We start from the raw sequence: 12,062 nt of genomic DNA, 5'->3' as shown, positions 1-12,062 counted from the left end.
CATGGCTCAAGTTCCCCATGCCTCAAGTTCCCCATGCCACCAGTTCCCCCGTGCCACCAGTTCTCCATGCCTCCAGTTCCCCATGCCTCCAGTTCCTCATGCCACCAGTTCTCCATGCCTCCAGTTCTCCATGCCTCCAGTTCCCCATGCCACCAGTTCCCCATGCCACCAGTTCCCCATGCCACCAGTTCTCCATGCCTCCAGTTCTCCATGCCACCAGTTCCCCCGTGCCACCAGTTCCCCCGTGCCACCAGTTCCCCATGCCACCAGTTCCCCATGCCACCAGTTCCCCATGCCACCAGTTCACCATGCCACCAGTTCCCCATGCCACCAGTTCCCCATGCCACCAGTTCACCATGCCACCAGTTCACCATGCCACCAGTTCTCCATGCCTCCAGTTCTCCATGACACCAGTACTCCATGCCACCAGTTCTTCATGCCACCGGTTCTCCATACCACCAGTTCTCCATGCCAACAGTTCTCCATGCTTGATGTATCATGTGTATAGTATTAGCCACAGTGGTACTCATATGCTTCTTTAAGCAAGTGTGTCTTAAGGTGGGTCTTAAAGGTGGATAGAGAGGGTGCTAGTCGGGTACTGAGGGGAAGGGCATTCCAGAGGTGTGGGGCAGGCAGTGAGAAAGGTTTAAGGTGGGAGAGGGCTTTAGATACAAAGGGGGTAGAGAGAAGACATCCTTGAGAAGAACGCAAGAGTCGGGATGGTGCATAACGAGAAATTAGGGCTGAGATGTAAGGAGGGGCAGAATAGTGCATGCCACTAGTTCCCCATGCCACCAGTTCCACATACCCCCAGTTCCCCATGCCACCAGTTCCACATACCCCCAGTTCTCTCTCCCTCTCTCCTTGAAGTGTCTGCAGCAATTGGGAAAATGCCCTATGCTTGTTGTGTTCCTGCCTGGGTGGGAATGCAGGCGTCTCCTATTTCTTGTATTGTACCTTATTAGATTTTTCCTTTACATAGCTATGACTTGCATATGAGTGCTTTGTCCAGATAACCTGCTTAGTGCATTGTGCTAAAGGTCTATGAAGCAGAAATAACTGAAGTGTACACTAAAATGTACCAACATTATGTTCTTTTAACGGTAATGATGACCTATGCAATTCTCTGTGTCACCACCAGGTGACATTTAGTAACATACAGTAGTGCTACATTTACCGTATAGTCAGGAGTGGACTAAGCACAGAATATAAAGATATACGATATAAATGCATATAAAGATATACAATATAAATAAATTCATATAAAGATCTGGCTTCATATAATTGTTTTAGTTTAAAAATACGTTTTTAAATGGTCTGCAATTACTGTTTAATACTGGCCACGTACCCTTGGGTAAAATACTTCCTGCACTTCTAATGTGAAGAAACATGAATGTAAAATAGTGTTCAGGTGTCTTGATAATTGTTAATTTTGTCATACGTAACTATTTCAAACCTCAGTCTGACTTACGGATGCAGATGCTAACTACTCCCTAAGGAAAGTCCAGTGCGTTACATAGTTAGTAGACTTTCTTTGTGTATTGCTTTTCAGAAATTGGCTTTTAAGCCTCCATTTGCAGGCAATGCATTGCTGAGCACCCTGGCAGTGAAAGGGTAAATAATATTCTGACTTCCGAAACAGGTGCAGCACACGATAGAGAAGGTGTTACTACTGCTTGCTAAAATAAAGACATAGAACATCTGCAGCTAGTTCTACGTTATTACTTCTGCAGGAACCTGGGCTTCCATCAGCTCTCTTTTTATCTATGTACTGTACACTGTTCCCCCTCCCCCCCAATCTTATATTGTGACCAGTACTGGGGATCTACACGCATTACCAGGTGTGTGGTGCTATACTTTTTTTTTGCATGTTCTTGTATAGCGCTGCTAGTTGTACGCAGCGCTTTACAGAGACTGTCTCAGTTGAGTAGATATCTTCATCAAGGGGGGAGACATTTTGGAGGGACATCAAGGGGGGACACCTCTGCCAGGATGCGATGACGGGGAGAGCCAATCGCCCGGGCAATCATACTTATGGAGCCACCATGCTCCGCGGTCACCTGGAGACTCACACCCAACACCCCTGGGGCAGTCAACTCACCCTGGGACCGACTGTACCGTCGTGGTAGGCTGGACCGGCCGTTGTAGGGCACACGGGCCCACAGCAGGGTCCACATCAGCCGCTGAGGTAGCTGTGGTACAGGAACGTGGCACCGGACCAGCGGAGCCTCCGGCCACATTAATAAGGGCACACAGGCCCGTAGCATCCGTGATAGTGGGAAACAGGAACGAGACTGCTCCCATCGGGGTAACGGCTCTTGACACAGGTACGCATACCTCCGCAGGCACTGGGCTGGCATGCCGCAGGTAGTAGGTACCACAGTGCTGGCACCGCGCATCTAGGCCGACAGGGCCACCAGGTAGATGGCAGTGCGCACACATGCAGCGCAGGTGAATCTGCTCCCCAACCCTCACAATCAGGTAGCCACCTGGGAGGGAGAGGTTGGATACTTCCAGATCTTGAATATCAGTAGGGGCAGCCATGGTTAAAGTGAAACCTCACAATAGTAGGCAGCGCCTCTATCTTTGCTAGCTCACAATAGAATGAGCCTTCAGAGGCATGGCTAACTCCTCCCAGCACTAACTTCTCTGTGATTGGCTGAGGACTCGCTGTTAGCTCCTCCCCTGGGTGGAATTAGAGGCAGGGGTGGAGACAAAGTGGAACCTGCTCTGACTAGACTAGTCACAGTGAGGGGCGGAGCCAGGCTTTGGCGCCGAAAAGATGCACTGGACTTTGCAACTTTTGCAGTTGCAAGCCCATGTGGTCTCCTGCTTTAATGGGAGCGCCATTTTGGATGTCTTAAGAGCACACCACCATGCTGTGGCAGCCATTTTAGCTCGCACATAAGGTGCACAGGATCCCTGCCATATAATACAGAGCCTGTCCCTTTTTAACTGTGGCAAATTGGGGTACAGAACACGCTCCCAGGACCATTGTCCTTTCTGGGAGCCCCCAATACAGAACATAGCATGGAACGTGGGGGTCACGCTTACGTTCGGCCATACTAGCCGACGCAACTCTCCCACTGCACACTGTACCGCAGCACAAGTGCTATTTATTTTTAATATGTCCTGTTTTACCCCCTGGAGGGTCAGGATGCTATCGGGGCGCTGATCTCGGCAATTACTGCAACAGGGGATCCCTTTAATGGCACCTCGCACCAATTGGGGTACATGATCCTAGGACACGCAACCCTGTTGGGAGCCCCCAATATAGAATATAATAGGTGAAGGGTCTACACGTACCTTGATGCTAAACGTCACCAAGGGGGCACCCCAACACCGTCCAGTAAAAGAAAGGATCTGGGATTTACGTATCTTTCACGAGGCTAACCCACGGAAGATTCCTCCTTTCCCCGCACACTCTGTGTGCTAGATGCCAAGAGGCTTTTCACCACAATTGGGTTTACCACTGGCCCTATTCAGGGTATACTCTCCCAAGACACGCAGCCCTCTTGGGAACCCTAGTAACTATGGATGCCCAAGGGTCCCTGGCCCCTTCTGCATTTGCTAATGTTTGCTGCATTGCTGCCTTGCTGCTTTTAAAAGCCTGCCCTGAACTATCTCAGCAGCGCCTCCATTTGTAACACTGTTTCCCCCCCCCCCTCCAATCTCATATAGGGACCAGTACTTGGGATCTACACGCATTACCAGGTGTGGTGCTATACCTGTAGGCTGCAGGAGTACTGAGTCGCATGCTTAGATGGTAATGAGACAGGACAGGCTTCAGATGGATCTCTGTGTTCTTCCTCTCTTGGTGTTTCAGCGCCTCCAGCTGTGATGGAACCCAGGGTGTATGGGTGTCAGCCCACATCACTGCACTAGTTACCCTTCCTGCCCAGGAACTGACACCAGGCAGAAGTATAGTTGAACAGGATTTATTGTAATGTATACTTGCAGCAGTTCTTCCTAGCAGCAGGGTCTCTCTGTCCCAGGACTTCTAGATGGTGCTGCCCGGTAGTGTAGGGCCTTGGGTCTTGATGTTCTCTAGGCCTCTTGGACCTAGAGTGGGCTTGCTCATCCTCGCGATGGGAGAGACTTACAGTACTGCCCTTCCTCTCTCCTTGGGGAGCAGAGGCAGACTCCTCTAACTTTGACACTCCTCCTTGGAAAACTCTGTCAGTGGCGGGCTCATGGACTGTACCCACCTCTAATGGACTGTACACAGGCCATGAGTCACCACCTCTCTTCCTTCACTTTCAAGGGGAAGCAGAAGGGGGGTCACTGGCCCATAGATTAACCTGCTACTGCCTGGAACTTAACAGGACTTACATAGCAGATATACTATGTGGGGAAAGCAAGGTATGATGGGACATAACTTGTTATACCTACATGGCAAACAATGTATACCCTTTTATTCTGTCAACATTGATCCTTAGGCCAGGTCCCCAGTGGCGCGTGCTGTGGCGTGAGCGCCACACAGCACAGCCCTCTATGGGGCAGGCCCCAGTGGCTGTGTGTGTGTGGGCGCGCAAAGCGCTGTGACGCATACGCTGGCAGGGAGTTAGCGGGAGATTTGAATGTTGAGGCGGGTCATCGGAAAATTAGTGTTAAATTCTGGTGTGTGCATAGATTAGCATGGGGCCCCTATGCTCGTGGGGCCCCCGGGCAACTGCCCAGCGTGCCCATGCGTTAAGACGGCACTGCGTACTACGCCAGGTTTATCAAGAGTGCACAGCATGGGCAATGAGTGCGTGTATTGTGGGATTTCCAATGGGAAATGCAAAGATATTTTCTTTTCTCTCTCTCTTTTTTTTTTATCAGAGATCTTCAAACGTACAGCAATAGCAAGTGGCAAAGCTCTTATTCTGACAGTGTTATTATCGTGCTTTACTGTGTGGTGTATGAACGTATTAACTTTGTGTTCTATCATCTATAAAGGTTTACTAAAATGTATATGTGGATGTGGGATGAATATAAAATACCATTTTCAGCACTTGTTGATTTTATTTATGTTTTTATTCTAAACAGTAGCATCCAGAAAGAAGTTAGGGGGAAAACAGAAGAAATTGAATAATATTCTCATTTGTTTTTACATTCCTCTTAAAAAAATCATAAAATTCACATTTATGGTGCAACTTCAAAAAGATGTGCTATGCCAGTGTTTTTAAACTTTTTTGGGGTTAAGGAACCCTATATTTATATTGTGAAATTCTGAGGAACCCCAACTCTCTCTAATAGCGCGTCTGAGATCAGATGCATTGTAAGGAAACCCAACCCTCTCTAATAGTGTTTCTGAGATCAGATGCATTGTTAGGAACCCCAACCCTCTCTAATAGTGTTTCTGAGATCAGATGCATTGTTAGGAACCCCAACCCTCTCTAATAGCGCGTCTGAGATCAGATGCATTGTAAGGATCCCCAACCTTATCTAATAGCGCGTCTGAGATCAGATGTATTGTAAGGAACCCCAACCCTCTCTAGTAGTGTTTCTGAGATCAGATGCATTGAAAGGAACCCCAATCCTCTCTAATAGCGCGTCTGAGATCAGACGCATTGTAAGGATCCCCAACCCTCTCTAATAGCGCGTCTGGGATCAGATGCATTGTAAGGAACACCAACCCTCTCTAATAGCGAGTCTGAGATCAGATGCATTGTAAGGAACCCCAACCCTCTCTAATAGCGCTTCTGAGATCAGATGCATTGTAAGGATCCCCAACCTTATCTAATAGCGCGTCTGAGATCAGACGCATTGTAAGGATCCCCAACCCTCTCTAATACTGCGCCTGGGATCAGATGCATTGTAAGGATCCCCAACCCTCTCTAATAGCGCATCTGAGATCAGATGCATTGTAAGGAACCCCAACCCTCTCTAATAGCGCGTCTGAGATCAGATGCATTGTAAGGAACCCCAACCCTCTCTAATAGCGCGTCTGAGATCAGACGCATTGTAAGGATCCCCAACCCTCTCTAATAGCGCATCTGGGATCAGATGCATTGTAAATTCTTCTGAATGTGGTAACATTTTCAAATGTGGAATGGGTCTTTTGTCACATTAAAGTGCCCTTTTAATTATTTTTCGTTTTGGGTCCTTCCTGCTCCGTTTGTGCTGGGGCGCTTTTGGTCTCCCTTTTCCCAACATTTTCAAATGACCTGGAAATTGCAGGGAACCCTTTAGAGATGCCCGCGGCAGCCAATGGCTCCTAGGAACCCCGTTGAAAAACACAGTGCTATGCTATAGCATTCCAAAAATAGCCGCATATATATATATATATATATATATATATTTTTTTTTTAACAAAGTATTGAAATGTTTAATTTATATAACCACAAAAAAAAAAGATACAAATCACAATTTTTTTCTACACGAACAAAAATGTATGTTTTTTTTAAGCAGGTATTAGGGACTGAGCAAATAAAGCATACCATTGATTTTTAAAGTTTAATCAAACCTATTCTGAAATGAAAGAAATCTTTAGCAATGTAGGTTGCGTTTTGCAGCCGGAAGAGCGGGAGGGGAGCAGAACGTGTGCAAGCGATCACAGAATATGAGATACTCCGCGTTCTGAAGAGGACTGAGCAGGAAAGCCCACAGAGATAAACGGTATTGTTTAATTGCTGTATGTTCCTGGGTAGAGGCAGGTGTGGATATTGTTATTTGGCAGGAAGAGCAGTGTCAGTGTCAGTCCATCTTCACAGAAGCTCAGATCAAGGAAAATGTTTTTTTAGAAGCTCTTGAAATGTACGGGTGTCGTGTGTGCGACACACTTTTTCACGTCTCTCGTGCAGCAGTGTGTAACCCCTGCAGTATATTTCTAAGCAACGCTTTGACTTTAAAGGAGCAATCCACCCTAACTAACCTTTCTTTTTACAGGTGTAACGGTGTTCCCCCCCACCCCCAATCTCCCATTGGCCCCTTAAGTGAGGAAACTGCCCCCTGTTACATGTAATGTAGTGTGGCGCACCTGCTGGCTTACAGAACTCCTGAGTCTTCCACGGTGATATGAGGAAATACATCAGGACTGGCTCATGAGGTAATGCTGAGAACTACTCACTTCTGGTACAGCGCCTCCATCTCTTCCAGGTCCCCACTACAGCAGGGAGGAGTCTCTGAAAGAGAACCTCTGGGTGCAGCTTCTCCATGAATGACTCCACTCTCAGGCAAGAAGGTTCTTTCATGTTGGACATTCTATTAACATCATTAGTAGCAGACTGCCCATCATTGCGGCCGGTCTCTAGCCGCTCATCATAAAGGTTGCCCACCTCAAGGAAGTCCCTGGACACCACTCCTAGTCAGGGCCCTAAAAGCTGTCCTTGCTCTTCCCTTACTCTCTAATAGAGTAAGGGGAATAGTCTGCCCACCTCTCCCCTAGGGGAGGGCCACAATCCTTGCCAGAGCCCTGGCAGTGCGTTGGGTCAGACAGTCTCATTCAGGTGGGATGAGACACTCACATACACTAAATTCAGGCAGTGTTGCATACTATATAGCTCCAGTAGGCACCACCCCTGTGTCACTGTAATTGGACACAGAGCATGATGTCACTTCCTTCACTACACAATACACATCACAGGAGATGAGGGCAAACCTCATGATTACTCCTGGCAAACCTGCCCTTTTAACAGGGATTATTGCACAGGAGGAGAGAGGCATGTAACCCCAAAATTACAAACGGCTACACAGGATTTGAACGAGGGTTGGGGGGGGGGGTGGGGTGGGAGTCTCCCGAGGGGGAGTAACCATACTATTTTATAGCTCTGGGGGCCCCCTGCTTCCTGAGATACTAACTGGTAAAGATACCAATATTACTTCCTGATTGTTAAAGGGAATTGAAATGGTCTTCCAATAGGAAGCCACAACCTATGATATTGCAGCTTCCTATGGGCCTGCAATTTGGCAGCCATTTTGTTTCCCCTGAGGGATATTTACATTCTGTAACTTCACTGCTACGTATTCTGGGTACCAAGGAGTCCTCTGAGCTGCATCTAGTGGTATTTGGTTCAAGGGGACCCCTTCTATCCCCCCTATAAAACAATGGGGGCTAAAAAGATAAAAAATAGTAGGAAGAGCTACTCCTTTGAAGACGTTAGTCAGTACTGTACTCTGTATTCTGAAAAACTCATTTATTCTGCACTATATATATATATATAGTGTGTATATTGTGTATATATATATATATATATATATATATATATATATATATATATATAGCGCTGCTCAGCACCCCTGGGAGATTTAGCCATTGCTACCGGTGGTGTAGTGCTTAGTACCTGTTAGGTTCCAGGAGATGTTGAGCTTCCGCGATGTTGTGGGGAACAGGTCAGGCTCTTTTGGTTGTCATCAGGCTGTGTTCTTCTCAGGTGCAAGCACCTCCATTCACAGCAGGCTCCAGCTTAGCTGGACGCAGTCCCCTCTGTGAAACACATTGTGCATACCCCCACCCAATAGATTGTAGACTTAGGCAGGGGTATATAAAACAGGGTCTTCTTTATTCACCCACTGCAGATGATATTACAGCGATGTAGTCACTGGGGTCAGATCCCAAGCTTCTGGATGTACCTGGGCTCTATATCATAATTGAGGCCTCTCCAGCCTGTGTGGTATTTCTATTCAGCCCCCCGAGGGGCTGGGGGCCCATCTCAATCCCTTGAGGGAGAGACTATTATTCACTATAATTTGGAATGGCTTCCTTTCTAGCACAGAGGGGGAGGGCACAAGGTTTGCACCTGGATTGGCTGTACACAGACCCAGTTCCACCTCCATCCATGTCACTCAGAGAGGCTGCCTGAAGGTGGAAAAAACCCCAGGATGCTGACAATGCTTTGGACTTAATAAGACTGACATGGCAGGCTGGGCAGACAAGTAGCCAAGACTGGCACGGCTACATACATATATATATATATATATATATATATATATATATATATATATATATGTGTGTGTGTATGCATATACAGCGCCTTGGCCTGTATTTGGCCCTGTTCGCGTTAACGTGCGTATAGGGAATTAGCTAACAGAGGGAATCAGGAAGGAGTCGCATTATATCGCCATGGATCACATTTTGCATCAATCGATGTACAGACCAAGCGTTAGTCCTTAACTGGGCGGTTAATGAACTAGGAGCAAATGAGGGAGAAAGTTGGTGGTTACCAAAGTAACCCCTGATATGGAAGAAAATGAAACTTCTTAGTAACTCCAAACATTTGTGCAATAAGAGGGGTTTGTATGTGAGTAAGGGCTGTCTCTTTACTAGAACATTAATTAATGATTAGGTATGCAAATTAATATTGTAGCAGATTCTTGCAACACACAAGAGGTTAAAGATGTCCCTGCAGACTTCATAAGGGCTCTTATTATAATATTGTTTTTAATTAATTAGTTACCAAATAAAATGAATTAAAGCCTGAGTGAACAATGCAGGAATTAAATCTCCTAGAATAATTTTGGTATTTGAAACCATTAAGGGTTTATCTTAAACAGTGAGAAGCCAAAGTGTTCTTTACATCATTGTGAGAAACCTTGCCTGTTTTTACTTAAATGGGAATAATACAGTGAAACTTCACTCTTGTGCTTTACATCCAAAACTCATGGCCCTGTTCTAATGGAAACCCTATTAAATACATCAAATCATTAAAAAAATCTATTTAGTTGTAACCCTCCCTGCCCGGCTCTAAACGAGTTTACATCGAGTTGGATATATATATATATATATATATATATATATATATATATATATATATATACACATCCTCCTGATTTGGACCTCTTGTGAACAGGACCTCCTACAGTTCCATGAGAACTTCAATTTGTTCCACTCGACCCTCAAACTCACCCATTGCCCGGACGAAGTATATTTCCTAGACACCACTATTACTATAAAGAACAACCAACTGCAGACTTCTGTATACCGCAAACCTACAGACAGAGCCAGCTATTTGAGGGACAACAGCTTCCACCCAACACACATTAAGCATGCAACCAGATACAGCCAAGCCATATCATACAACCGGATATGCTCCGACACAGCCGACAGAGGCCAGCGGATTACAGCCTTGAGATCGGACTTCATAAACCGTGGATATAACCACAGAATTGTAGACCAGCAAATCCACAAAGCCACCAGAATACCAAGAAGTGATCTCCTTGAATATAGACAGAAAGAGACAATCAACAGGGTACCTTTGGTGGTCACATATAACCCACACCTAGAAGTCCTACGCAAGATCGCCAGGGAACTACAACCCATCCTCCAGGAAGATACAAGACTGCAACAGGTCCCTGAAACACCCTTATTATCATACAGATAACCTCATAATCTCAAGAAAATTATGGTGAGGTGTAAAGTATTCAACAGTACAACTGAATGCGGGACAAGACCATGCCAGGACGCAAGATGCAAAACCTGCGCAATGCTCCACACAGCGGACACAATACAAATACCACACAGGAATCTGGAGTACAAAATGTAAGGATTCTGCTTGATCCGTGCCTGGTTTTTACTTCGGTCCAGGTTTTCTGTCTCTCCTGCCCTTTCTGCTCTCTGTGGCCATTTTGGGTACTGGCAGCCTGCTTTATTAGAGTGCTAGTGATCTTATCTATTATTATTCCGTTTTTTCACTTCACTTGGAATCCGTTAGCATATTAGCCTTGTAATGTGTACACTTCCTGTTGGTTCTACGATGTTAGCCAATAGCAGCATGGTTAGCTCTTTCTGAGGGCTATAAGAGACCTCTGCCCTCACTGTGCCTGACACTCTGACAAAGTTATGCATGTAACGAAACGCGTAAGGATGGCACGCTACGACGCATGACGTCATTACCCCACACCACGTGAGCTTAGTGTATCGAGACACAAGCTCAATTTTAAAGACATTGTGGTATTCGGAAAAAACAAAACACAGCGCACAACGCTCATCGTGATTTAATAAAAAACAGTGTTTAAAATAAGGAATTCAAGGTTCTGCGTACATCAGATAAAAGGTAAACAGGCACAGAGAGCTACAATGTAGCTGTTACCGCTCACTGCGACCAGGAACTTTGGAGAGATGATTTCATCAAGGGTCTTGCTTCATATCATGCAGCTTAGGCAAGGATAGAGTAACAGCCGATGTACTGGTGCTCAAGCAGCTCTGTCCTGGCTAACACCTCCTCCTCTATTGATCTCTCTGTGGGGGTACCCCAGGGCTCTGTCCTGGGACCGCTTCTCATTCCTCTGTCCACACTTTCTCTTGGTGACCTAAAAACATCTCTTGGATTTAAATATCACCTCTATGCTGACGACACACAAATTTACTTTACAACACCTGACCTTACACCTGCTGTACAGAGCAAAGTTTCTGAATGTCTCTCTGCGATATCAACTTGGATGGCCCTCCGTCGCCTTAAACTTAACATGGCAAAAACAGAGCTCCTCATACTTCCTCCCAAACCTGGCCCTACTACCTCCTTCCACATTACTGTTGGAAGTACCATCATTCACCCAGTAGCCAAAGCAAGCCTAGGGGTCACACTCGACTCCTCTCTCACATTCTCCTTTCACATTTAAAACGTATCTAAAACCTGTAGCTTTTTCCTCCGCAATATTACAAAGATACGCCATTTCCTCTGTTGCTCAACTGCTAAAATTCTGACTCAGGCCCTCATTCTCTCCCGTCTCGATTACTGTAATCTCCTGCTATCCGGCCTTCCTGCCTCTCACCTGTCTCCCCTACAATCTATCCTTAACGCTGCTGCCAGAATCACTCTACTCTTTTCTAAATCTGTCTCAGCGTCTCCCCTCCTGAAATCCCTCTCCTGGATTTCTATCAAATCCCTCATCTCGCACTCAATTCTCCTCCTCACTTTTAAAGCTTTACACTCTTCTGCCCCTCCTTACATCTCAGCCCTAATGTCTCGCAATGCACCATCCCGACTCTTGCGTTCCTCTCAAGGATGTCTTCTCTCTACCCCCTTTGTATCTAAAGCCCTCACCCGCCTTAAACCTTTATCACTTTCTGCCCCACACCTCTGGAATGCCCTTCCCCTCAGTACCCGACTAGCACCCTCTCTATCCACCTTTAAGACCCA

General features: G+C 46.2%; 1 long non-coding RNA gene across 1 annotated transcript in view; it reads right to left on the bottom strand.

The window, feature by feature from the left end:
• Positions 1-10,749: 10,749 nt before the first annotated feature.
• LOC142502270 (uncharacterized) overlaps positions 10,750-12,062 on the bottom strand; it is a 37,092-nt gene continuing 35,779 nt past the window's right edge. The window contains exon 3 of the long non-coding RNA XR_012803706.1: positions 10,750-11,232. This is a non-coding gene — a long non-coding RNA (uncharacterized LOC142502270). The remainder of the gene's footprint in view (positions 11,233-12,062) is intronic.

Source organism: Ascaphus truei, chromosome 9 (genome assembly GCF_040206685.1).
Source record: "Ascaphus truei isolate aAscTru1 chromosome 9, aAscTru1.hap1, whole genome shotgun sequence".
NCBI lineage: Eukaryota > Metazoa > Chordata > Amphibia > Anura > Ascaphidae > Ascaphus > Ascaphus truei.
The sequence above is the reverse complement of the archived record's forward strand: the minus strand, read 5'-3'. Positions and strand labels throughout refer to the sequence as shown.